The 27,504-nt window shown below is 37.1% G+C and overlaps 1 long non-coding RNA gene across 1 annotated transcript in view; it reads left to right on the top strand.

Moving 5' to 3' along the window:
• The window catches only part of LOC147222734 (uncharacterized), a 51,413-nt gene that overhangs the window by 8,912 nt on the left and 14,997 nt on the right, over window positions 1-27,504 (top strand). The window lies entirely within an intron of this gene.

The raw sequence follows: 27,504 nt of genomic DNA, 5'->3' as shown, positions 1-27,504 counted from the left end.
TTTAATTCAAAACCAGCATTAAATGTTAAAATACACAGGGCTCAACCTAATGTGTGCATGGCGCATTTCTGCTGAGGATATAGTTCTAATGATGTCTTTTAAAGTACACTATACACACCGAAATTTGGGTGTTTTTCAAATCCATGAACTGGAAAATATCTCTGCATTTCTATATATTTTCAGGCGTTTTTTTTTTTTGCTTGTAAAATTGCTTCCTTTTCTTGTTCTAAAGGAAACCCATAAGCTGCTTTCCTGTTAATCACACTTGTGTTTTTTTGTTTCAAGTGTTTTCACTTGAAATTCTATTGGTTTAAATTTACAGCATTGAGTAGAAAGTGAATGAATGTGCATTTTGGAGTTTTAAGGGAGGAGAATTCACGGAGGCACTTTATATAAAGGTACACATATTTGCAGCGTGTATTAACATGTTTATTTGTGGCATATTAGCTTCATGCAGGTCATTACAAAACACCTACGTGCTAATACAACAAGAATAGTCACTCTCCATTTATAAAACCAGCCAATGTGTATGTAGATATAATACAGTGCCTAAGTTTTGTAAATAAAGTCAAGTAGTATTGTTTCTAATATGGTCACGCAGAGTAAGGCATTAGTAAGTATTTTACAGTGACTGTTACAACAGCATAATACTAATATGTATGTTAATGAATAACAAATGATAAATATAAATATCTCATTCTATCCAACATGGTTAAATATAGAGTATTCGCAACTACACGACTGAGTATGCAGGACGCTTGTACGGACTCAAAACGCCATCCACCAGGACCCTCTAATGTTGAAGTCAGACCAGGAACTTTTTAGGGCGTTGACACCTTGTATAAAGAGGCAATTTATATTTTTTTCTTTTTCTATGTGTTAATCGCTATTTATAAATCTCTCTAAACTGTGTAACACTAAAGCTTCAAGCTATGGATACATGGAAAATGAAGGCTCATTACAGTGTGGTTTTCAAATAATGGCATTCTTTGGATGCTTTAAGCTTTTACTTTTGTTCCTATGCAATATATAAATACTTTCTTAGCAAGGGGTTATGCAAGGTGACCCCGTCCATCTAAAAGCAGAGAAGACCTTAGCTAACGATATGGACATATTTTTCTGAACACTGCAGCCTTGCAGCCTTGCAGCCAGTTACAGTATAAACTAAATCTTGTGCACTTGCATTGTTCTCCCACTTGTAACAGGCTTACAGAAAAAAAAAACATGCCAGGGGAATAACTTCAACAGCTCCATGTTCATGTGAGTTCATTGACAAGAAAAACAGACAGGAAAAAAAACAAACAAAAAAAAACACATAATCTTGCAGGTATAAATCCATGACAGGTAAAGGCAAACTGTAATCCCGATCAGCCATGCTTGGAATGTTTGATGATAGTTGCTGCAGAACAATGTTTCTCTGAGCCCTCGAATCGAAAAAAGGCATGGAGAAATTTATGATTTTAATCTACATCTCAACTGCAACCGAGAGATAATAATAATGACTTTTTTTTCTCAGGCACAGGTCAATTTATCATAAAAGCTGATTATGCATATTATAAGCCATGGATAATTAGATATGAGAACAGTGGCAGAGCTGTTGTATTGTCAAGATAAACTCAGCTCTGGGGGACTTTCAGGAAGCTTTAATATCCAAAGTCAGGCTTTAACCCAGCTTTGTGATGACCGATAACATCAAACTGTATGGTTTTTATTTTTTTTCTAACTGCCTCTGCTTATTCTTCCATTTTGGAGTCAATAGAAAATAATTTTTGATTTGTTGTTGTAGCCTGGAAATATACAGTATATTAACTGACCATCTCACTTTATATATATACATATACATATATATATATATATATATATATATATATATAAATACCTACACTTAAGTTTTTTGGTGAATAATTTCTAGACTGGTCAACAACTTGCTCTTAAACACCACATTGAAATGGTTGACATTTTATTGTTCAAATTATTTGAAACACAAGGCTTTCTTGTTTTGTTTTATTTTGTTACTTTTTTCAGTAACACCAATTTTTTTTTTCTTCCCTTTTTTTTATTTTTCATTTGAGACAAAGACATTAACCAAAAATGTATTGCGGGAACCAGATGGTCTCTGTTAAAATCCCTAAATCTGATTTAAGGGGTGTACATGTAATAACCCAAGTTGCAGTTTTCTGCAGAGGACAGACAAGAGATGATTTTAGGGCTTTTTTTTCATTCATTGTGTAAATCTTATTGTATGGAAGACCTGTAGTAAATAGAAAATCCATGATATTTTCCACTAAGAAATATTTTTTCTCAGATAAATAGCACTTCCAACCCTCTGTAACTGAATTTTCAGTTGGACAGAACAAAGATTTACTTTCTGTAGAACTTTGTGGTAGAAAGCCTTGAAATGCAAACCTTCCTACCTTTTCTAGAGCTCCATGGCTATGGTTAGTGAACAAAACTACTTCGTTATATGATTTATGTAAAAAAAATTTTTTTCACAGTTTGTCACATGAGCACAAAGGCGTAGCCAAACATGAAACTTGAATTGTTTTTTTTTTTCCCAGGATGGTTCAGGCAATTCGATCCCCTGCTGTGATTGGCTAGAAAGCAACACATTCAGTCATTCAGTTTAGCAAAACTAGATTGTGTTTTTTTTTCTTTTTAGAAATCCACTCCTGATTTACCATTTATCAACCAATTTTGAAATTTCACTTACTAGATCCTATTAGAAAGGATTGTCTGTGCAAAAGAAACCTGCTGCTATTTATCTGAACTGAAGAAAAGAGCCTCGGTATACAGCCAGATTTAATTTGAATATTTTTTCAGGCTAAATTTCTTTATTATATGCCCAATACAATAACTTTTAAGGAATACTCCGTCTACGTCTTATAAAACCTTTATTGCCTCTTGAGTTTTTTCATTATTGTAATGCGACTGGGTGGGAGATCCGTCTATCGTCTGTCTTTCATTGCCTTACAAAATCTGTTTAACTCCTCATCCATTCAGACTTCACAGTTAATACAGAAACCCTATAGTTAGCTGAGGTTTGTCTGTAAGATTCTGATTATTGGAGTTTGTCACTCAAGGCTTTGTGGGATTGTTTACCCCTCGTTGTTTAAACCGTCTAACAGCCCATATCAATCAAAACTGAGGAATCCCCTTGGATGAAAGGTAGTTTATTCAAGGCTAGGGCTTTTAATATGTGCAAAAATACTCAATATTCAACAGATATTTCCCATAATTAAAGATAACTGATTTGATTTTGGTTAAATTGGAGAGAAAAAAAACAAAGTATCATTGTACACAGAGTTTCACCCGGGTATTTACAAAGTATACAGCAAATCAACATGTGACCATGAATACATTGTCTGAAACCGTTTCATGATATTCTAACTGGCTGTCGCTGCTCATACTCTACAGTCCGTCATCGACCAAGGCCAGGGACTCCGTACTCTCTGCAGCCACTTCTCCAAAGCAGTGTGCATGTGATGAGTGCCACAGTGTGCTGGAGCTGATAAACTCAACTAATCCACTCAGGGAGCCAGTACAGGCTCTGAACCAGTGTGTGCTGCCACTTTATCCATGTTTCCTTTTACAGCACAGATTTGGGGGTTTGAGAGAAACAGGCAGGGATTTGTGACAATGTTCACTTTTCAAATCTATAACATGTTAAATCGTGGGCAACATAAATCTGTCTCTGGAAATGTTCTGTGAAATTCAGGCTCTCTGCCAGGGGAGTTTCTATAACAATGACAAATTTCATTTCTTAGAGTGTCGTCACACTAGACAGACCTCAAATAACTAGTAAAAACGAACCTGACGTGTGGACAGTGGAACTGATTGGTGCAAATGGACTAGATCATTTCCGATATATCCCGCACTCCATATGCATACATGCATGTGCATCCTAACATATGATGCAAATTCTGCATTTGCATCACGAGAGATTGTGAAAAATATGCATAAATTATGTCCGATTTGAGATCGTCTGCAATAAATTCTAGGTTTTGCCCCACAGATAAAAATGGTTGGGTTGGGAATTAGAGTTTTGCACAGCTGTGATTTCTTTTAAGGCACATGCATAGATGAGCCCAAAATAATATCTATAATAGCCTCTAGTTTTAACTTGAAAGTCCTCAGAACTAATCATAATTTTGAATAAAGTGCATTTGGGGTTAAATGAATCATGGATGGCAACGGAATGTAAAACATTTTAAAATGATTATGATCGACACTCAATAACATCGTACCCAAATATACAAAAAAAAATCCAGATTTAAAAGAAACAATGAAAATAAAAACATTTGCAATGCAATTCAGCATGTAAAGCATTTCAGATATGTTTGCTTACTGGACATTTGAAAACAGTTGAGCTGATGCCTGTAATATGCTGTTTTTATTTTTGGTACAAGGAAAAATATAATTCTTGATATGACTGCTGCTCATAGATGTAAAATCTCTCATAATTTGCATTCAGTTATTAAGGGAGCCTAGGGTTATGAAAATATTAGTAGCGGCACTATGCCCATCAGACCACACGCCCATTGTCTTTCACAAAGTCATTGAATCCTTAACCACCTGCAACATTTAGGTGGAAAATCGAGTTCAAGCTGAAAGCCACCAAGTTGCAACGCCAGTGGCGTGGCAGACACTTGGCTCGACCCAAAGATGTCTGTATGTTTCACAACAGATGCCACAGTGGAGAAAGAAGAAGCAGACCTCCTTCCAGATCTCATTATATAAGCCATCCAACAGGAAATGAGACAGCCTAAGGATATTCTGAACGCTGATCAATCAGACTGACACTGATGTGGACCAATGGAAATACAATTGTCTGCACATATCAAAGGCAGTGCTCTTTAATATCCCAGTTTGCTTTTTTATGTTTAATGTAATTAAATATCTTTGGACAAATATAAGATAGATGGTGAGACAGGGAGACAAAACTTAATCAGGCAAACACAATTAGCTGGTCTGTGTGCTTCCTGGAGTCCATGAAGACAGAATGGATTATAAACTAATGCAAGTCTTTGTTTGACTCCATCTCTACAGCTGTGTCACTGACTAGAAAGGTAACATGTAAATTAAATGACAGATAAAACATTATTAGGTAGCATTGCACAGTTTTCCCAAAAGATATTAAGCTCACGGGCTGCAGGAGATCCTATTATTCATTTTCAGTTAAATGTGTTTACATTGACTGGAACCTTATCATGCATGTCAGACAAGTGTCGTACTTGAAAAGGCAATATTCAGTAAAGCTACATTAATCCAGTTTTTATTCACCTCTTTTGGAATTTAGATACCGCAACTTGAACATCCTTTTATGTGCGCTCAGTATCATGGAAGAAAAATATGACCATATGCAATGTGCAGCTTAGAAATACAGTATTATCATTAGAATCAGGGATGTAGTAACTCCTGCAATCAAACCTTGTTATGAATCTGATGACTGGGCAACTCATTTAAGAGGAGTGACTTTTCCCTTCGCTGATGAAAAACAAGATGAAACAAAAAAAACACTGCAGATATAGTTTTGTGTATAGAATATCTGAATACATTTTTTTTTTTCCAAAAAATTCAAAAATCTATAGTTATGTCCCAAGGGTTGAATATTTGGATAGATGATTTTGGAAACTAAATATGTTGCTATATTGAAGACCGTCAGTTCGGTGTCAACCTAATCCCAATGGTAGCATTTTCAGTGTCAAGACAACATTGCACTTTTCAAAAGTGCAATGTTTCACTGCAATATCATTAAAAGCTTGGATGTTTTCCAAAGTGTCTCTCATTCGTCATTAAATTCAAGAGGGATAATGCACTATTGACTCCTTCCTCACATTTTCCTTTGGTTCTTTTATTGATTTATGTCGGTGACGAGAAATGTGTTGTTCCTGTAGGAGGGGAATAGAAACCAGAAGGTGCTTTGATTATTTCCACAAGACTGAGGGGTGTAAAGTAAATGGGGTGTTAGCTGTTACAGCTTATACATTTCACAGGAAGTTATTTTCTCATGCCAGTTAATCCTCACTGGGTCCACAAGCAACTTTTATGTTGAGCAGAAAAAAAAAAAAAACAGTGACAATGTTTATTGAAGCTCTGGCTAGTTTGCAGACCATCAACCGCTTTTCAAGGAAGTAAATTGTTGGCCTTGTATCACATAAGTTTAGAGAAAATGTCTTTGTGCCTTTGGAGAATCATCAATATCAAGAAACACATATTGGCCATGGAAAGTTGGAGCCCGAAGGGATTTTTTTTTAGCTTAAAATTTGATTATGTCCATCAGCATACTATATTATTCGGATGACATAAAGCACAGAGGGGGAGTCTGGCTGGCTAATATCAATGTTTTGATGTTCAATATCACCATTACCACTAACATTGCCTGAAGCAGGACACATAATCCAATGCAAGTAACCAGTTTTATCACATTTTGCGCAAAGGGTGTCAACAAAATATTAAGCAAAAGTATGACTATGGAAAATTCATCCTATTAGTTTGGAAGATAAGAGCTCTCTGACAGGGTAATCCCACAATATAGGATAATTCAAAGTGTCCATTTCTATTGGTTTCAGTCTGTAAGTCACATCTTTTGTGAATGGGAATTGGTAGATCCTGTACAGTGAATAAATCCTGTCACTGGGAAGGTAAATGGTTGTACTTCACTATATTTGACCTGTTTAAAATGGAAGCATCTACCATAACCATAATTTAAGTCTGACTTGAAAATGGTTTTCTTCAATGGTCAATATGTATATGTTTTTTATACAATCAAGGATTGATGAATGTGATTCTATTTATTTGGTAGCACTCCATTGTCAGTTTAAATAGTCGTCCTAAAGCGATCTTTATGTCACAGGGCTATCACCTATTACCACAGCATCTTACACATTATTATAAATGACACATTTTCAATTTACACATTTACATGTGAGATGTGAGATGGTTGATACAAGCAGAAGTTTCAGTAGAAAACAGGCCTTAAATTGAAGTTCAACGTTATGAAAAACTTGTTTCTCAACATTAACTTAGAGGGTGCTGTTTTTCTTATTATTCTTTGTTCTGCTCCAGCTATCTTTCTGTTAAAGATAGTTTCTCATCACCACTCTCACCAAGTGCGTGCTAACTTGGGAAATTTAACCAAGAGAGGATCCCAGACCTGCATATAATGAAAAGTGTCTTGAGTTTTTTTTTTTTTTTTGTTTTGTTTTCAAATAGTAGCAGAAATAAAGCCTAACTGAAGTTAGTTAACAAATCTTTGCAATGAGAGTGGAGATGGTCCACCCTATCTTTTAATCACTGTGTTGCACAACTTGTAACTCATATTACATTATTTTCTTTGCCCAAAATTAGTTTATCCAATCCCAACTGTATCAACACATGCATTTTGTACATTTTGTAAAGGGACCCTGAATTTTTCTATAGACAATGTACAGGACTGTCTCAGAAAATTAGAATAATGTGATAAAGTTCTTTATCTTCTGTAATGCAATTAAAAAAACAAAAAATACTTTTTCATGATATTCAAATATTTTGAGATAGGAGTTTTGAGTTTTCCTAAGATGTAAGCCATAATCAGCAATATCAAAATAATAGAAGGCTTGCAATTTTTCAGCTGATTTGTAATTAATCCAGAATGTATGAAATTTTTGTTTTTGTAATTACATTACAGAAGATAAAGAACTTTATCACAATATTCTAATTTTCTGAGACAGTCCTGTAATCAGAAAACAGCTCAAAAAGATTTCTATTCCTCAGAACTACAATAACTTCTCCTAGGGACACCATATCTTTAACTTAGGTGTAGTCAGTGCACATGGAGATATCAACCGGCTTGTGAGCTGAAAAGTAGAGAAAATTAGTTGTTCCTTCACATGCATGTCCAGTACTTCTAAAAGAAAAGAAAAACACTCTCAAAATCCTCAAAAAATGTCCTGACTGGGCAAAAGGAACAGTTCCCAAGAAGTATCCTGGGTGATTACCTCACATGTCTGAGTTGGGCAGCGGTTAGCTTTTAAAACGACATTGAAATAACCAAATACCTACCAACCCTTGCACAGCTGTTGCTTAGTTTGTAGAGCGGCTGTACCGCCAGTGGCGAGCTCCTCCTTTCTTCATGTCGAGGTGTCCTTAGGCAACACACTGAACTGCAAGTTGCTCCAGACGGTCTGTTTAGTGTCTTGCAGAGCAACTCTGGCACCATGGGCGTGCAATCCAGAGTAAAACAGCAAAGTGTGAAAGCACAGTAAAAGTGGAGACCATTTATCCCCAAAAAGGATCATTTATATTAATCTCAAGCTATCTAGGCTATACATTCGACACTGGGGTTTAGGACTTGGTTATTTTGTCAATAGGTAAAGATATTACAAACTTAGTTTGACCAATTAGCTCAGTTTGACTAGCGGCCTGATAAATCAAAGCAATGTCATCCCATATGCGGAGGTTGTGGTCATTTCCAACATTGTACTGATAAAAGTTTATAGACTAACTCGTCATGGTCCACCACTGACTTTTCTTCAGTTAAGTTCTCCTCTGCTATTTCAACAAAGAAAGACAGACTGAATTAATTGTCGGGCTCCGATCCGGGCCCCCTTGGCATTGGTTTATTGCAAGACTCTTCTGTCCAACTGCCTTTCCTCTCAGGGGGTCAATCACTCGTTTGATTTGATTGTGTCTGTAACACAGGCCTCTGGCCTAGACTTTGCCATAGTCCTTGTGAGAGAACTCATAGCAATGTAGGAAACAGTTCTAAAGAAAAGAATAATCGAGAGCCGCTTATTCATCATGGTCAAGCTTAGCTGTGGCACAGTGGAACTCCTCAGCGACTGGCGGACGAGTTCTTCACTTCTCAAGTATGTTTTTCGACTTGCTTATTTAAATCTGTTTTTGTTTCTGTCCTCTTTCCTTGCATTTTTTTTTTTTCCCGTGAAGTTCAGACCATTGTTAGAAAAGTTGTACCGAACCTTTAGGCAACAATTTGCTTAACGTGGCAAGTAGAACAAAGTCTGTTATATCATGTAAGTCACAGTTGGAGATTTGCTCGCTGGGGTTGTTTGATTAAGCTTTGGACACATTGATCTTTTTTTGTGATTAGAATATGTTTGATCTTTTCCATACATGCCCTGCACATGGATTTTTGGACGAGTGCCATGTCACAGAGCAGCTCTGCATTGAAGTTCGATATTAATCTTGCTGGAATATCGTGTAAGACCTTTATCAGCAGCCGCTAACGTCAAAGCCTGATAAAAAAAAAAAAAAAGTTTGTTATCTAAAACGCAATCATTTTCTAAATTTCAACCAAAAGGATAATAGGAGATCGACCTGGATTCTCTGAATCCTCTGGCTCGGTTTGTTTCTGGTCGGTATTGGGGATGTCATCAGGAGAAAAGAGAAAATCAGACCCCAGCTGCGTCCTTTTCCAGGGAGGAACTTATAATCAATATCAGACAGCCAAAAGATGCTTGTCATGTTGGCTTAGGCCCGGGAGCCACAAATACCTCGACAGTTTTGTTATGTCATATCAAATCCTGGGAATCTTGAGGTTCAGTGTTCAGGTGCTGACTAGTCTGCGTGAATCTTAAGTAATAATTCAAAAAGTACATTTGGCCATGACCATGAGTCATAAGAGTTGGGCCAACAGGGTTGGATTTCAGCAAAAATATATGATTTCTAAAGGTTTATTTTTGTCTTCATTATTGGGGCCACAAGAGTGGAGGCTGTCACACACTTATGATGTTTGGCAGATATTTTTCTCAGTGTTTGTTTTTTTTTGTTATTCTCTTTTTTCCCTCGTGAGTGTGTTTTTAATCGTCTGTAATACAAAAATAAAAAAAAAACCTGTCGGATGAGTAGAGCACCAAGCATGTGTGCTTTTGCAGCAATACGTCATCAGTAGATTAAAACTAATCAGTCACAGTCTGTAGCTCAGTTACGAACTGATAAGCCAACTACCTAACTACTGCTCTCATTGTCATTATAATTTGCACTTTTACTCATCTAAGTTCCAACATATTATTCAGCTTGTGCTCACAATGTAGGCATAGGGAAAGAACAACTAACCTGGAATAATGAAATTGTTTTCATAATATATATTCTTCTTAAAAATCAGCCTTGCCTCTCATGGGCTCAAACATTCTTGCAAAAAAATTAAAAGAGAAATAAACAAAAGTAAAATGAATTTTCCTTTCATGGTTGCTATATTCAAAACTCAGGCCATCTTTAAAAAAAATGGTGGAAATCAAATAAATAATTACTCCGATTTCAGCTCATCCTTCATTCTGCATTGATGTTTATTCACATCGTCTGCCTGACAAAACCAGACAGATTACTCAGGTATGCAATGAACTGCAGCGCATAGGGGCAACAAGGAATTTGACAATGTGCTTTACCACTGAGATTTCCATGCAATTTGGATAGTTACACTGATTTTAAATGGATGTTGTGGATCATATGATCGCCTGGAAATTATTGTATGCTCCTCTGAGTAGCCAAGCATTCAGCGCAGAATCAAATCACAGAGCTGCTCTGGATTCCCTCTCTTACTGGGACAGACAACATATGCTTCAAATATCAACATTGCACTAAGCAGATATGCTGACTGTAAATGGATTTTTGCACACTGCAGCGTTTGGAAATTGGGAATCATACTGTGGCTGGAATTACAGTTGTTTTAGCTTCTTGATGCTTCTCACGTGTTTCTTGTTTGTGTATGTGTATACCAATGCAAACACCCTGGGCACTTTAAAACTGTGGGAATTTCAATATGCCATAAAATGCAAAAAGAGCTAAATTTATTGAATATAGGCATTAATATATTGATATTATGCTTATATAAATCTCTGCCTATAATATTCCAATAAGAGACTGAATACAATGCACACATTGCCCTTTAAGTAGATGCCAAATCTGCAAAAAAAAAATGCAACCTTTCTCATTGAACTGAACAAATATCTGTTGAGGCTCACCCTCTTCTACAACAAATATGGATACTATTGCTTGTGTATTTCGCATATTTTATTCATAGATACTGCTAATGATTTTCTGTTGCAAGTCTAAATATTACCATTTTCACAAGCAAAAGAGGCCATCAGTGCTGAAGATTCGCCCCCTTTAGTTTGGGAAGAAAAACCCCACTGAGGCAATTCAGCTCTTAATGTGGCTGCCTCTGAACCACAAAAGGCAAAGGAAAAAAGGTTGGTGGGCTGCATTTATATTCCATCGTCCCATCTATCAAATGACTTGTTGCCTCATCGCATCCAGATCATCAGTCCTGAACAATTTCATTTCACAAAAATAATAAAAATTCTATTCACAATATCTGTAAAATGATCAAATGATAACTGAAATACAGACCAAATGCAACTAAATTCCTCTGAGGAACCGCAAGGTACTTGTGGTCAATTACTGTCTGCATTTTCATTGTGGTCTACAACTCTGGTCAAGGTATACAAAAACAATACACATAGCTTTGCTACAATACTTCCGCTTCCCTGTGAGTGAAAGTAAGAAAAAGAAGGCTGTACAACCATTTGTCAGATAAAACTTTCTTCTTTGACACCCACTCAAACCACAATTGAGCAAAAACTCGTCTCTTTTGGCTTAGAGCTTTGGACTTTAAACATGACTGATAAAATAAATTGCAGTAAGTGCTACCCGCTGAGAACAAAATTTTATGGGAGGGGTTTAACTACGCCAGAACTCGTTTCAGAGCATGGTTGAGACTTTATGCGACTCAGAAAAAAAAAAAAAAAAAAAAAAAACATGGTTCAAGGGTGGAGCTCCTGTAATCCCAAGATTATAAATCAGGTTCAAGGACTCTCCTTTAACTTCATCATCTGTTGCACTTATAAACTGCATCACGTCTATATAACCTTGTCTCTGGATGGCAGTTATATAACACGTTTCCTAAACAGTACAGTCAACCGCCATCTGCCCGCGTTCTCGGTCAAGGGCTCGGTTCAGAACAATGCTGTCATGTTCCTCTCGTATTACTGTGCTTCTTTAGAAAACAAGCTGATGGCATGGCTTTAGTAAGGGTCAAACCCGCTGTCCATCTCCATAGATCATATTTCATGTCACCCGCAGAGATCTAAGAGCTCAGAGCTGGTCGATTCATCTACGAATCGAGTTACTGGGACTAAAAAAGCGAGGAAAAAGCGAGTTGTTTTGAATTTGTTTGATTCCTCATTCTTGAAAATCAATTCTTGTGTAGCTTCGTGAGCTTACATTTTGCAGACGATGTAAAATCACAGTCAAGTCATTCTGTCAACACAGATAGTGTGAAGGCTTCTCTGTTGATCTTCCCTTCATTGAGAGATTATTGCTCCATCTCTTCTCAGCATCTTGAATGATATATTGATGCATGGTGGCACAGGATAATGTTTGGTGAAGGGACAACATTCAGTAATGGCAATTATCACCTAACACACACACACATACACCTTGAGCAGGTATTAGAGTGCAGATATGCAAAGTAATGCCAACAATATATCAACTAAAAATAAGAAATCTAAAAGCACAATATTCAAAAAGATCGACAAAATGTGCTCGCAGGGGTAAATCAATTGAAAGTCAACAGCACACAGCCACTTCCTTTAACCACTAATCACGTCAGCTGGAGAAACCTCCAAAATGACAGCAAACAGTCTACAAACAACAGATTCCACTAATTAGGGACATTCGGGTTTTCGTTTATCATCGTGAACACAGCTGTTGTCATTTAGGACTCTTCCGAGGATACGGGACAGCTGCTTGAGCATATTGAAATGATTGATAATCCAAGTTTTTTTTTTTCCCAAACACCCATGCCATTTTCTTTCAGTTACTTCACGCAGCACCGTCTGATTTTCCTTCATTCATTGTTTGTTGTGCCGGCGGGGCCGTGGCCAATTTCAGCAGCCAGTTGGCGAGAAACAGGCTACACCCTGGACGGGTCGCCGGTCAGTCACAGGGCAACAAGTTCAGACATACAGCTATTCACTCTCCTCGCTTGGTAATTTGAATTGGTCAATTGGTCAATACTACATGGTTTTGGAGAACCTGCAGGAAATCCAATGTAGACACAGGGTGAACATACACACTCCCTCAGCTGGAATCAAACCAGGAACCCTGCATGGAGTGTTTCCCGACAATTGTTCGCTGTCATTAAAACAAATTAGTGCCTGATGCATCTGTCTGAGTTGCCAGACATTATGTCAATATTTTATCGAAAGAGAGCATACACTGCACCAAATATTCAATTGTAATATTCGTTCTTTTAGCTTTACTTGGATTGAATAAGACTTTCCCTTTTTGCATGATTGATATCAATTTGTGAATAAACCACAAAGTATTCATTTCCAATGTCCATTTGTGGTAATTAAAATTAAAATTAGAAATACACAAGCTGTCTGTGCTGCTTTTTGAACAAGGGACGGTTTTACAAAGGAAACATATTCATTTGAGAATCTAAGTTTTTGCAAAGCCCTGCATCTTCTTCAAGCTGTCGAAGCATCATATATTTAACAGGTTGCTTTTGATTGTGCAAGGGGAAAGTGTTTTTAAGTCATTATTGAATAATTTTAGTCCTTTGTTATTTTTAATCCATTCTCAAGGGAGAAGGCTTGCTATTGCAATTACTACAGCTGAAGTTTGCAAGATTGAAGGCTACAATGAATACATTACTTATCAGTAATTGCATAATCTTAAAATATTTTGCAGCACTGGCCTAAGATGATTTTTTTTTCACTCCAAGCAATTATTTTTCCGCTCTACCTTGCTGCTTTTTAGCCCTTTCATATGCTACGCAATCTTAATTGCCGTGAGATCTTTTTAATTTTATTTTACCGGAGGACATGATGATGATGCTAACCACGCCACACATTTGACAGCAGCCTGTTGTAGGATTCGTGACAGGGTAGCCCACGAATAAATGACAAATTCCATCATCTAATACCCCAGCAGGCCAATTCTTTCACCATAATTTGTGTCTTACTTTGCTGGTGGTGGCTTTCAAGGCCCACTAACTAGATTGGCCCTTCTGGCATTGACCAGGCAGGTCAGCCAGGTGGCCGATCTTCACTACATTGAGAGCCTTGCACAGTCGATATCTCAAGCTTTGCCCCGCAGTGGTTCTCCTTCCATCTCTCTGATAGGAGAGCTGCGGTTCATTGGGCAGCTTCACCTCCTCAGACACAGGAAGAGAAGAATCTGAGTAATTTATCAAATGAAGGACGAGCCGAGGAATTTCATGCTGAAAAAGAAGTGCACTACAGACATTCAAAACTTCAGAAGTCAAAACACAGAAAAGCAAGTGTCAATTCAAAGATGACCCGAAGAACATACCAAGAAGAGTTTCGCTGATCTATTTCTGAATTCATTTACTATAATCCAATCTTAATATTGTAACCATCAATACACGTGCCTTCGCGAATCATCTTTGAAGCAAACTTGAAGGGGTTGTTTGTAAGGTCACATTTGATGGACTTTGACCGACTTCGATCGCTGTTCTCTTGCTTACCATCACGTTCAAAAGGCAATTTAAAGTTCTTGTCATTTCCCATAGAGCTCCACTGACAGGCACCTGCCTCAGAGACTTTTTTCACCTCAATGCAGGGTTTTTACAGATTTGCCCCTATCTAAACTTAAAATTTAAAAAGGCATATATGGGATGGTGTAGCCTGAAACCTTAGAATTCTCGGCCTCTTGCAGAATTATGTAATGTATCAAACTTAATTCATACCCAAATTATTAGACTTACTTTTAAGACGTTTGGAGACATTGTTCTTGAGGTATATTGTTTAAGTATGTTTTATGTTCATACTCCACTTGATCCATGGAGCACTTTATGATGCCTCTGCCCACAAAAAGCTACTGTAATCCTGAGATGGATTTCCCCTCTGGAGATTTATGGTGTGGTTTAACAATACTGGATTTTTCATGTTGTATGTTCTGCTGTAAATCTATGGGTTTAGTGTGTAGTTTTTGGAGATGTGTAGTTTGGGCTTCTTTATATTTTCTGACAAGGTAAATTGAGCAGAGACCAAGAGAGCTTGGATTTTTTTACCCCTTCGGCCCTCACATTGCATTGCATGACAACAGACAGTGACTTTTATTAAAAAGCCAATTACCACCAGTACAACAGTTACAACAGTTACACGGGCCACGCGCCATTAAAACATAGAGAGTATCGTCCGTGGTGACCGCTTCTGAGCTCAACTGAAATTCTTGGTCACACTAACAGAAACGACAAGTCATAAAAGAACATCATAATATGGCAAGAATATTACCAGAACATGATTTTTTGAGACATTAACATGCGGGTTCCATGAGCCTCTGCAGGGAGAAAGAGACAGAAAGAAGCTCGGATACAAGTCTACTCAAGTGTATGCAATGATAACTTATTTAATCTAGCATTTTTTTCAAGAACAATAAGAGCCGACAGGCAGATTTCTGAAACTTAGCACGGAAAAGTTTGGGCATCAGGACTTACAGCGCTGTCCCAGGTCCTGAACGGAGCAAAGGGCAAAGTCTTTGAGTCATTCCGAAAAAATATAAATGTGAATCTTGGAACACAAGTCAAGATGTCAGGAAAATGCAATTTTGTATTTTTATTGCACAAGTTGTGCCCCATCTTGTTATATTTTCTGTCTGGTCATTATTTGTACCTTCCAGTTCTCATAAGCACTTCCTGGTCCTGGAAGTTTACAAACTATTAGCCCCTTACCTTCCCTCCCGTTCTATACCTACATTATTTTGTGTATTTTGTATAGAGCTTTGTATTTTATTTCATATCTGTCTGCATAGGCACCTCTGTGTGTATTCCCTAATTTGTTCTATTTATTGTTATTGGTTCCCCTGTTTGATTGTGTTTGTTTCAGTTTTCTTGTACTTTATGCCACAAAATAATGCCAATATAAATAATTTTATAGGATCATTAATTTGGGGTACTGTTTTCACAAAAATGTAAAAATGCATTTGGTTAGCTAATGTTTCAGTCAATAGATGTCTGTGTTCATTATACAGTTTGTGTGTGCTGCATTATTTTCTGACTAAATCCGTTCACCCCATATGTCTGGAAGATAGTATGAATTCTCTTAGAGGAATAGCAATGTAAATATTGGTATGGAAAAATGTACTCATCTTTACTGAATGGGCATGTACAGTCTCTTCAAAATCAGTCTATGTCAGTCTAAAATCCACATTATCCAGATACACATATTTTGCATATTTTATGGGAAATGGCACAATTATGCAAACAGAAAACAACCTTATTAGTTTTGAAGGTCAAGCACAAGACTTGTTTATTCAGTGTCATGCAAAGAAGTTTGGGCAACAATGGGAGAAACAAAAGACGATGTTCATTTAGTTTGCAAAATTCTTCGGAGGTAATGTCATGACCTTCTCTGATAAAGCTCCTTAAATATCAACATTTACTTCTTAATTAATTTACTTGATATTATGTTAACTGCTATTCCGGTATCTTCCCTGTGGCCCTTCATTAACTGATGTAGTCATACATAAATAATGGTCTGTGGTAATTATCCTTTTTTTTTCTTCGACTGCTTTGAGGAACTGATGCTGAAAAATAGGGATCTGTCTCGCCAGTTGTGGTTCTCGTAAAAATTACAAAAATAAGATTCACATGGGGAGGGCTGAAAAACAGATATTCAAATATGAATTCAAAATAGCTCTTTTTTTCTTTTTCTGTTTGCCTTTGGTTAGATATTATGGCCTCCTTTTAAGGAATGCCTAAGCAGGTGATTTATGCAGGACTTACAAGGAACATGTTGCATAACTTAAATTCAACCCTTCAGTGGAAGTGTCAATTAGAAAATAGTGGAGGAAAAGAGGGAAAGAAAGGAAGGCTTACATGTGGGATTTATTGATCAAGAGTAATACATGGTTTTCTTCTCATGTGGCAAGATTTGAAAACTTCTGCTTTCAATTAAATCTACAGGTTATAACCCAAGTGCTCTGTGGCATGATTCGAAGTTTTACTGTCTTAACTCAGTAATGCTTATGACACCATAAATAAACATTTATGATTCTTCTTCAGTAAAAGGCATACCATCTATGTAATTTACCTCAGGCCTTTAGAAATATATCCCATGACACAAAAGTGTCAAAAGAAATACAAGTAAAAGTTTTGTTTGGAATTGGCTAAATAGACACTTCCTGTGTGCAGATTTTATGTTGATAATTGCACAGTAAATGTGACAGAGAAATATGCCATTATTGGTGTGTACAGGGATATAAATATAAAAAGTCTTGAGGGGCACTTAAGAACTGAAAGATGTACAGCAGGGATGTCAAACTGAAATACACAGTGGGCCAAAATTCAAATCTGGGACGAAGTCGTGGGCCAACATTGATATTTATTGAAAAAAATCTTCCTCCAGATATAACAATGAACCTTTTCATATGGACCCAAACAAGTTCTGCTTAAAAACTAAATATGGAACAAGTATAGCTTAATACTATACAATATATAACTTAATATTGCACATATGCAAAATCCTGCTTTCTGCCTCAATAGCAGAGTGCCAGTATTAGCATTAAGGTCGCTATGACTACTGTACACAGAGGACAGGGCGTTTATGGGTCCTGTTGTGATTTTCGTGCCAAAACACCATCAGAAAATTCTGGGATTTGTTGAATTAGCAGTACATGCACTGTAGACTATCCCGGCGGGCCAGCTCTAATAGTCATTTGGTATGGCTTTGCGGGCCAAATATAATTACAATGTGGACTGAATTTGGCCCGCGGGCCAGAGTTTGACATCTGTGATGTACAGAGTGAATTTATGGAGCTAACTAAGATAATAGATACAGTGGATGTAGATTGCACAACAAATTCAAAATGACTGTTTGCCGAAGTTCATACTTCAGATAGATGAGGAAAGTTTTTTTAAAAAAGCATACCAAGCAATGCATATTCTTTAAAATTATTAAATGCGTTGTGTGAATTAGTTGAGTGCATTGAAATACCAGACACATACAAAGTAGTTACACCACAAAGCTATTTTGAAACAGATTAATCACAGTCCATCAAAGTTCTCCACACACCAATAGTGTGACAAATTGACCTATTAGGGGCAAATTAAGCTCAGATGAAGGCGATGGAGAGAATTGACAGAGTGAAGGATGTACTTGCACCTTGACGAGGGGCAGGGGCGTGACCAATATTGTTTTAAGGCCTTAAGACTCACTCCTGATTGACGGCTTCGATGGCGTCCAGTGTTCATCATGAATAGAGGTGTTTCTTGATGTTTCCTAAGATGTAGTGAAGCACTGGCCTCTAAAAACACCCGATTCTGGTCTGTGAAAGCTCTCAGACTGACAAACCGAGGCACATTTGTTGCTTCCTCCTCTTAACTGTGTGCAATCAAACTGCTGGCAGCAACATTTTGCACAGAATATGTATTTTACGGGATACTCAGCCACTTCTCAGTACACTCTGATTTGTGCTAAGCTATTACAACTGCTATTATAAAATTTAAACTCATTTTCTGGACCCGTTTTATTTAACATCTGCACATGATGTTTTATCAATCCTTCACACGGGGTTTATTATAAAATAAGCCAGCATAAGCCAGCATAAGATAATATTTTTTCTCTGCAATCATGTCACATGTTCCACAATTTTATTCATGTACTTCAGCTCAGGGAAGGTATCAGAACTTTTCAAATTTTATTTTCAGGAGTTGCAGAATGATCATTCCTCTTGCAGTCCCTCTGCCAAATGAGCCTTTTTAGAATTATTTCAGCAGCTGAAATGCTGCAGCTGTGCAGTGTGTTGAAGTGCTGTTCCCTTGAAAGAGCCTGCCTGTAGGAATTCATTATCCTGAAAACAAGCGTGGCAAAGACCATGGGCAGGTGGTAGGGTGAATTCGTATCACTCCTGCGGCCCTCGAGTGAAGATGCCACATTCTATTACCTATCTGTTGTGGAAGATCACGTTGGTGAAGTCGGTCCAACTGTCTTCAGGTCTGAAATGAGCCAGTGTTGATATCCACTTGATTAGATGAGGACTTCTGAAACCCAAAAATGTAATTTGTCCTCACCCCTTAACTCTAGCTTAATAGGAGTCTGGGGCCCGAAAACCCATTGAGTTTCCGTGCACCTATATAGTAGAAGGTAAAAAACATTATAGTTTAAAGGTGTCTATCCATGAAGCACACCTGACAAAAGAAAAAAAAAAAAACTTTTTATTTGATTTGTATTTATTTAAATCACAATTTTGCTAAAATGGAGGCCACAAGACATACTGTTGATAGAGGGGAGAGGAATTGAGAAATTATGAGAAATAGGTATGAATTGTATGAATCTACAGTGGGACAAAAAAGTATTTAGTCAACTGCCAACAGTGCAAGTTCTCCCACTTAAAAAGATGAGAGGCCTATAATTTTCATCATGGGTACACTTCAACTTTTTTGCCCCACTGTAAATGTCAGAATGAATCTTGAAATGGGTAGTCATGGGACTGTTATCCATCATTTATAGCATTGTTGCTTGATTTTTCAAAGGGAGAAAAGAAACTCATCTCTTCCCAACTGATATAGATATTCTGTTAATATCAAGGCGAACTGTTACACTTAAAATATCCATATGAAGGGATCATGTGCCTCGGGTTTATCTCAGATACAGAGTATGCAGCAAAATAATTATGTTTCTTTATCACACTGAGTGCGACACCTCTTCTGAAAAGCACTGATATTTAAGAACATTTTTGATGGGTTTCACATCAAATGATATGATGGAACCACAACGATGAGTATTAGTTGGACTTGGTACCTTTCTTATCTGAAAAGCATAGAGCCTTTCAAACAGAAAAAAACCAAGTGAGATATATGATAAAAAATAAAAAAACCCACTGTAAATATAAATCTTTCTTTTGAAAATCCCCAAATGCTCAGATTTTATCAGTGTTCTTCAAAGCTGTATACAAAATAGGAGAAAATGTGTATGCATATGTGTGCGTAGGGCCAAATTTTAAATACGATTTGACATTGATACATTAAATCCCCAGTGCATTTATCTATTTATTCAACCATCCAATTATTCAATGAGTAAAGTGAGTGCTAATCCTGCACTCAGGGTCGGGGGGGCCGGAGCCTATCCCAGCTATCACTGCACGAGAGGCAGGGTTCGACAAGGTTGCCAGTTGATCTACTGGGCCACATATAGAGGCATACAACAAATCACTCACTCACTCACACACATTTTGGCAATTTAGGGTCTGTAGCATGTTTTCGGACTGTGAGCGGACTTAGAGAAAACCCACACATTAAATCACCATGACCCTTTAAAAAATTACAGGCTGGTGACGTGACTTCTGTTATGAAGACATGTCAGCACCATAGAAACTATGCTTATAGTAGGTAGATAATTGTTTTTCGCTCTTGAGAAATCATGAATTGTTTCAAAACACAATTTTAATATAAATCATACGCCTCATTATTTTTTATGAAGAACCATTTATTACTGCTGATGTCTTTCACAAGTCATCTAGTTAGCTATGAATGAAAATCTACTTTAATTAAAAATCCTCTGTTTGTACATTCTATTTTACACATATATCAATAAAATGTCATCGTGTGAGTGCAGTAAATGTTTACTCCATAATTTGTTTCCAGATCATGTAGCTTGTTTAGATGCAAATAAAAACACCGGGAATGGAATTTCTGACATCAGAATTTAATAAAGGAAATCAACCTTTTATATGCTTGAGGCAACAAGCTCACACAGATCAATATTTAATAAGGTAAACGTATTTGTAAGTGGTGCTATAACATGGAATACAAATGCATATATAGCCATGTAATTTGGAACTAAAATTGCACAGAAATGAATGTAGCTTACAAGTCAAGTAATAATAAAGTAATGATGTTGGTGAAATAAACAACATTGGAATGCAGAATGAACATAATATATGTGTAACCGTTTTGCTTTTCAATCAATATCACCTTGCCTTAAGTGGTTGGGATGGAAAATGTTAAGCGTGATTTCTCATTTGCTTTCCGATGGTTAGTGGATCAGTTACTGAGGAGGACTGTAGAGACGAAATAAGGGAATTTTTTTTAAACATAATGACAAGCAGGAATAAAAATTATTTTCTTGGTGCCATCCACCTTTCAGGGCACAACATGATATTGCAGGAATATGTCATTCATCATTACGGAAACCATATACCATATAAAATATTATTTTCAGTCAAATGTTTTTTTTTCAGTATTTTTATATGGATATTCTTGGGAAAAAAAAAAACCCAAAAAACTCATGATGTTTTTTACATTTGCTAGTTTACCATAATTCTTTGACTTAAATATGCACAGTAATTCTGAAACTTTGTTACATTAATCTTCAGTGACAAACACTGACAAACCTTTAAAATACAAAATAATATTTCTATTTTCCAAATTTAATATAAAATACATTGTAATATTCATTGTTAACAGAAATGTCTTGATATTTGTTCAAACCAAATTTTAACCGCTGATTCTCATCTCCCAGATATCATATCTATGTCGCACAACCTGATTCAAGGCATCTTCCTTGGTTCATGTGTAATCGAGAAATGTTGTTGGGCAGTAACAACCGTTCAGCAAACTTACTATAAACAAAAATTACAGAATATCAACAACATGTATAAATCCCTGATCGTAAGAATGTGATCATATATCAAGGCAAATTTTGTTAGCCATCAAATCATGTCATTCCATCAGTGACTTCTGGCAGGAGATAAAAACAACTCAACTCCTCCACGTCAAGATACCTTTCTTCCAGTAGACCTCTTCAGTTTTGACAGACTAAGGAAATGCAAAGTAATCAGCCATCAAGAGGTTGTTAATTCTTGGTTCTTTAGTTTTTTTTTCCAGCATTACATTAGATGTATTAGTTTTAGATGTCAATCAAGTGACATTGGATCACCACTTCCACCCCACTTATAACGGAAACACTCTTATTCTGAATGTTATGTGTTCGATGGATTATATTTTTTGTCGAAATAAAACAAAAAAAAATATTATGAAGAGTTGCTTTTTTGACAAAAATAAAAACACAATTAAATGAAATAGAAAACAAAATGACCAATAGTAAATTTATGAATAAGTAGAATTTGGTCAGTGCCTATTTGGTCTAAATTTGGTCTAAAGTACGGCTTGATTCTTCCTTCTGTATCCCAAAATACTTCAGTCAATCACTGTTCCCTTAGCTAGAGGTTAGACTATTAGTTTTTACATGTGGTTCTGTAGCTGGAAAGAAGTTCTAGCACTCCTTCAATTCGGTCTTTTGCTTACTGTGACTTTCTCTCACATATCAGTACTACTTACTTACATGATTTTCTGATGCCTCTTCTTATGTCTCGTTTCATGTCTGTATTGTTGCCCCAGGAAGCAACAATGAATTCTTTGCATACTGCTGTCACATCACCATAACCAAGAGTTTGATTTTTTTTTTTTGACTATTATCTTTTTACTATAAGAAGTAGCTGAGTTTCTGTGTCCCGGAAACTACAATACCCAGTGGCCTTTGGCTTGGTTCTAGTCACTGACAAAACTTTTCTCATTCCTTGTCTTTGGCACCTTGTGTTTCTTTAGCGAGTTTTCAGATGTCACTTCCTTCCAATCGCAGAAACACACCAAATAATTTCAGTCAATTTCATTCATTTTTGAGTTCTGACAAGCAATATTTAGCGTGAGCGTATGGGTTGCTCTCCTCTGCGATCTCCAACTTGGGGTCTGATCCCTCGATCAGCTGTGTTTCCCACCATCGCAAGGTTTTTCCCAGGCTGTCAGCTATTCCGTAAATAGCAATCACTGGATGCATCCAGGTCTCGTTATCTTACGCTTGATGAAGGTCACGTCAGGCCTGAGGGCATCAGCATTAAACTGACACAGATATGTGGTCGGGTTAAGAGTAGAATTAGCTGATTTAATGAGAATCGTGACATAAAATCAAGAACAGTGTTGATTAACAACTGCCTCGCTCTTCAAAAATATGTACTTTTTATTTAATGTCGGTTTTATATTACAGTATCAGTCATATTTTAAGCTATTAACGCTCTATTCTTGAGTCATCTGCACATATTAGATTTTTCACAGCATATTTCTGATTGCGGCACACATTTAATAGTTTAGCCATTATTCGAAATGTCACATTTATCTAACAGGACCATGATGATGGCCTTTATCAAACAGACTGCGCACAGGTTTTCCTATTAATGTTACATCGATGGCCTCAGGCGGCACAGAACTGCATGGATTTCACAGTATATTAGAAAATTCCAAATGCCTTGCAGTTTTATAATGTCTGCTGTCACATATTCAAAACAATGCCAAATATTCTTTACTTTTACCAGATATCCTGTGCCTTAAAAGCACCCCATCTCATGCAAAAAAGAAATAAGTGCATGATGGCAGACCTGTAAATGTCTGTGATTCATTACATGATAAATCTCTCAGAGGAGAGAAGGAGGATGAGGTACTATCTCACAAGTGACATGTCAATTATGTCACCTAAACCCTACCTATTTTAAATGTGGCTACTTGTCATAAACACCATCACCTAACAGCAATCCCAGACAGTCTTGGTCTAAGCGCATTTTTCAACCGCGAGCAGACACATGATTGATGTACTGTCCACCCCTCATTACCTTTGGGCCATGCAGGATTACTCTTGATCTGAATAATTCATCTGGCCTGTTTGTAATCGTCATCACTTTAATTTTGAAGCTTGGACCACGACAAATTTGAAAAACCTCAAGGATAACAGTCACGTTCTCGCCCTGCTTAAATCTTACATGCTGGCAGCTGTGGTTACAATATGTTAGGGTGTTGATATTGACTAGCAGAGCGAACATCGCAGTCCGGGAGTGAGGTCTGTGGTGTCATAGCAGGACGCCACATCAAAACCGGCATGGTCTGAAAGCTGTTTAAAAAATTGCTGCTCTCTGCAGTCTGCTGTAGGTATATGAGATGCTTAGCTGTCACTTTGTTTGCAATGCTGACAAGGAGAATGAAATTCACCACGGGGAGAAATTTAGTGACTTAATACTTCATCTGCCCAACCTTGCCAAACAAAACTCATGAGGTTTATCCACCCGTGATGCAATTACACCATAAATTTCCGCAGCACTGTCAAAGCTATTTAAAAAAACTTATACCATTTCTAATATAGTTAGTTTTTGAATTAATAACAGAGCAGCTTCAATCTGTATAATGCAATCAAAACAGTGACTCTGTCAGAGGGATTTTCTTGCACATCTTTTGCTTGGTATCAATCTTCCCAGAAGCAACTGTTTGTTGTTATTGATTGGCACTGTGACATTGTGTTATAGCTTCTGGCTGCGATGTGAGTTACAACTTCAGCGAGAAGGTGGACTTATCAGATGAAGTATATTAGTATGTTGATAATCAAATATTTCATCCCCGGACTCGTGTGTTTGCTGAGATGCTTATCCATACCTTACCTCTAACACTATGGGTCAATTGATAGGATCGAACCTTGATTCAAGGCTGTATAGATAATATATAGTGGAATATAAAAGCACAAATATCCAAAATGCTTTTTGTGACATCTGAAAAAGTAAATGATTTCTATGTCACATTTTTCTTAAAACTAATTTCATTAATTCACCATACCTCACTCTCAGCCAACCCACCTTCAGGCCCATGAGGAAAGAGCTCACACTTTACCAGACAGCTTCTAATTTGTCATCCAACGAACAGACGAAACATCCAGACCGATATACTTAATGCTGCTACGGCACGGTCATATCAGCATTTATAACAGGCACAGTTTGACAGTAAGAGAAGTCATCTGTATTCCCAGCTGCTATTTAAGGATCATCATCTCACAAATAATTCAATATACACAGACTGGAGCACCTTAGACTTTGCCAAAGGAATGGAAATATGCGCTTAACTTTGACGAGAAGCCGCTTGAAGTCTGTCACTGGCGGCCGGAGGGAAGGATAGATGTCATGAATTCACAAAAAGGCAAAAACAATAAATGCCTCGGTGAGATAATTTTTCGGACTGTCGCTCATCATATATGTTGCACCGGTAGTCTTAAACGCTGGTTTTGAAAAAAAAAAGACTGATAAATAAATGGAAGTCAGGCCAGGATCCATTTTTAACCCATTGCATGCCACAGAAAAAAAATAAAACATTAGTTATGGAGGAGTGACATGTACAGATTGCTGTTTAGTCCCAAGGTCAGGAATCAGCCTTGAATCCCCTCTGTGGAGAGCTGCCCACACCCACACCCACTCCTATCCCCACCCCCAGCACCATCACCGTCTGATAACACTTACAATTCCTCTGCCAAAAGCCGTGATTTAAGACGAAACTGTCATCTCACGATAGATCAACGCCACTTAGGTCATTAAGATCACGATCAATGATAACTAACGATCTGTATTTTCCTTCAAGCGAGCATAAGTCAGAAGGGAAATTAAAGATACATATAAATGAAATGAATGGGTAAATAAGTAACCCAATTTTGTGAATATTCATCAATAATTTTTACAGGTAAATATCATTTCTGATTTCACTTTCAATATTTCCATTCTGAACGCCAAAATCATACATTTGTTATAAAGCTTCACATTAATTTTTATTCAACCATGTCAATTCCATAATATTCTTTTCATCTAAAAATAGTGATTACCAAATAAAATACAACATTTCAGGTTGGTGTGTTTTTTTTTCTATCAACACATTTGAAGTTCTTCATAAGTTTTTAAGTGGACGCATGCTTGTAGGATTCTGCTTGGTTTCTCCTTTATGTATTCATCCATTCATTTGTATAAATCCTAACATTGTTGTTTTCCAGTGTCCTGGCAGGAGGGATACCAAGACCTTTCCGTTGAGTTGAGGCAGTCAGTTTTCAAGCCCAGAAACTGGCTAAGCCTGGATAAGCTTAGAGCTACAGTTTATGCAGAATACTGGATTTCATAGCAGCGAACGCAGTAGACGGGCATACAGCCAGACTGAGAGACAATTTATGAAAAGGGGAGGAAGAGAGGCAAACTACTTATAAATGTCCTTTAACCGTTTGTCTGGTTGTGAAGGTGACAGATTCAAATAGGAAATAAGCAGACATTAAAATTACAAAGATGGTCCAAAAGTCATACACAAGAAAAGTGAACAAATACCTGCTGAGGATTGATGGACACAAACTGCTGAAATGTTTCTAGGAATTTACTGAGCAGAAATTGATAAAACAGCTTTTAGACATGATAGACAAGGTATATTTCTTGCGTTTGAGACAAAATTGATTCTCCTTTGTGTGCAACATTTTTTGAAATAGCATCCGGTTCTTCAGACATTATCCAGTTTCCAGTTGAGAAACGGCTTGATAAGAAATCAGCACAGGATGAAACACAAACTGCATTTGTAATTTTTTATTTGTGAAGAAAATCCACAATTACGTAAAAGAAAGAAGTACAATTAGCTGTTAGTATCTGTAAAATAACCCTTTGTATTCTCTGCTGAGATGCTGGTGATTTGTGTGTCTTTGCTTTGTGTCGATGAGAGCACGGTGCTATATTCAGAGAAGTAATTCACTAAGATAATTGAATAATCTTGATGCAACATGTTATCCACTTGTATTGTGTGACAATTTCTACATCATGCAATTCAATCAGGTCTTAAACATTAACAACAGCCATTTATTCTAGAAAAGAATAAGAACTAGTCATAGCACAGAGCTGAATAAGTTGATCACTCACTCTCAAAGAATGTGATGCTAGTCACAGTAATGGAAAATACATTTATATTATTGTATGTAACAGTCAAAGTTAGTCTCCGGCGGAGTAAATTGTCATTTTAATGGAAAACTGAGAAATTAAAATGCAGGACAGATGGCCATGAACGCCCAAGTGTCGCAGGCGAGCAGCTGCAGTATGTTTATTTTATGCAAGCTGTAATTTCAAGCAAAGTGACTAATCTGGCCTGATGCTGCATCTTCATTCTTCTGGTGAGAAAAAGGTCATTGAGTCCAGTGTGAGTCAATTAAAGGAGCAACAAGCTGTGAACGCACACACTTGGTGCGGAGGCAATGACACGCTCTAATTCGTCATTTTCAATCAGTGATTACGGAGTGTGATCAATGATTGCCTTCAGCTACAATGGCTTCTAACAGTGTAACATCAATAGCTTCCAATGATTTATTGTTTTCCTTTGTCTTTAAGAGTGTGGAGTTTCTCCTCTGGAACGTCCCACACACAAATGAAGTCAGACACACACTCACAAACACACTTCGCTTGAGCAGGAAGGAACCAACATGCTGAGTCATTTGACTTGGCAATGTTTCTTGAATATTATCAGGAGGGTCAAGATGACAATGTCAAACAGAGGATGTTGTCGACAATTAAACACATTTAATCTTTGGAAAGGTACTTAACTTTACCTCCTTTCTTGTGGGAGTAAAATATGTGTCCATTTTCTGCTGGTACCAGAATAGAATTAGGAGTGAAACCATCACATACATGTCATGTGATGTGCTCACTAATTCAAATACAAATTTT

The sequence above is a fragment of the Fistularia commersonii genome, chromosome 20 (genome assembly GCF_037954325.1).
Source record: "Fistularia commersonii isolate RoL2024-O1a breed Wild chromosome 20, RoL_Fcom_v1.0, whole genome shotgun sequence".
Lineage (NCBI taxonomy): Eukaryota > Metazoa > Chordata > Actinopteri > Syngnathiformes > Fistulariidae > Fistularia > Fistularia commersonii.
This window is presented reverse-complemented; position numbering and strand designations above follow the sequence as displayed.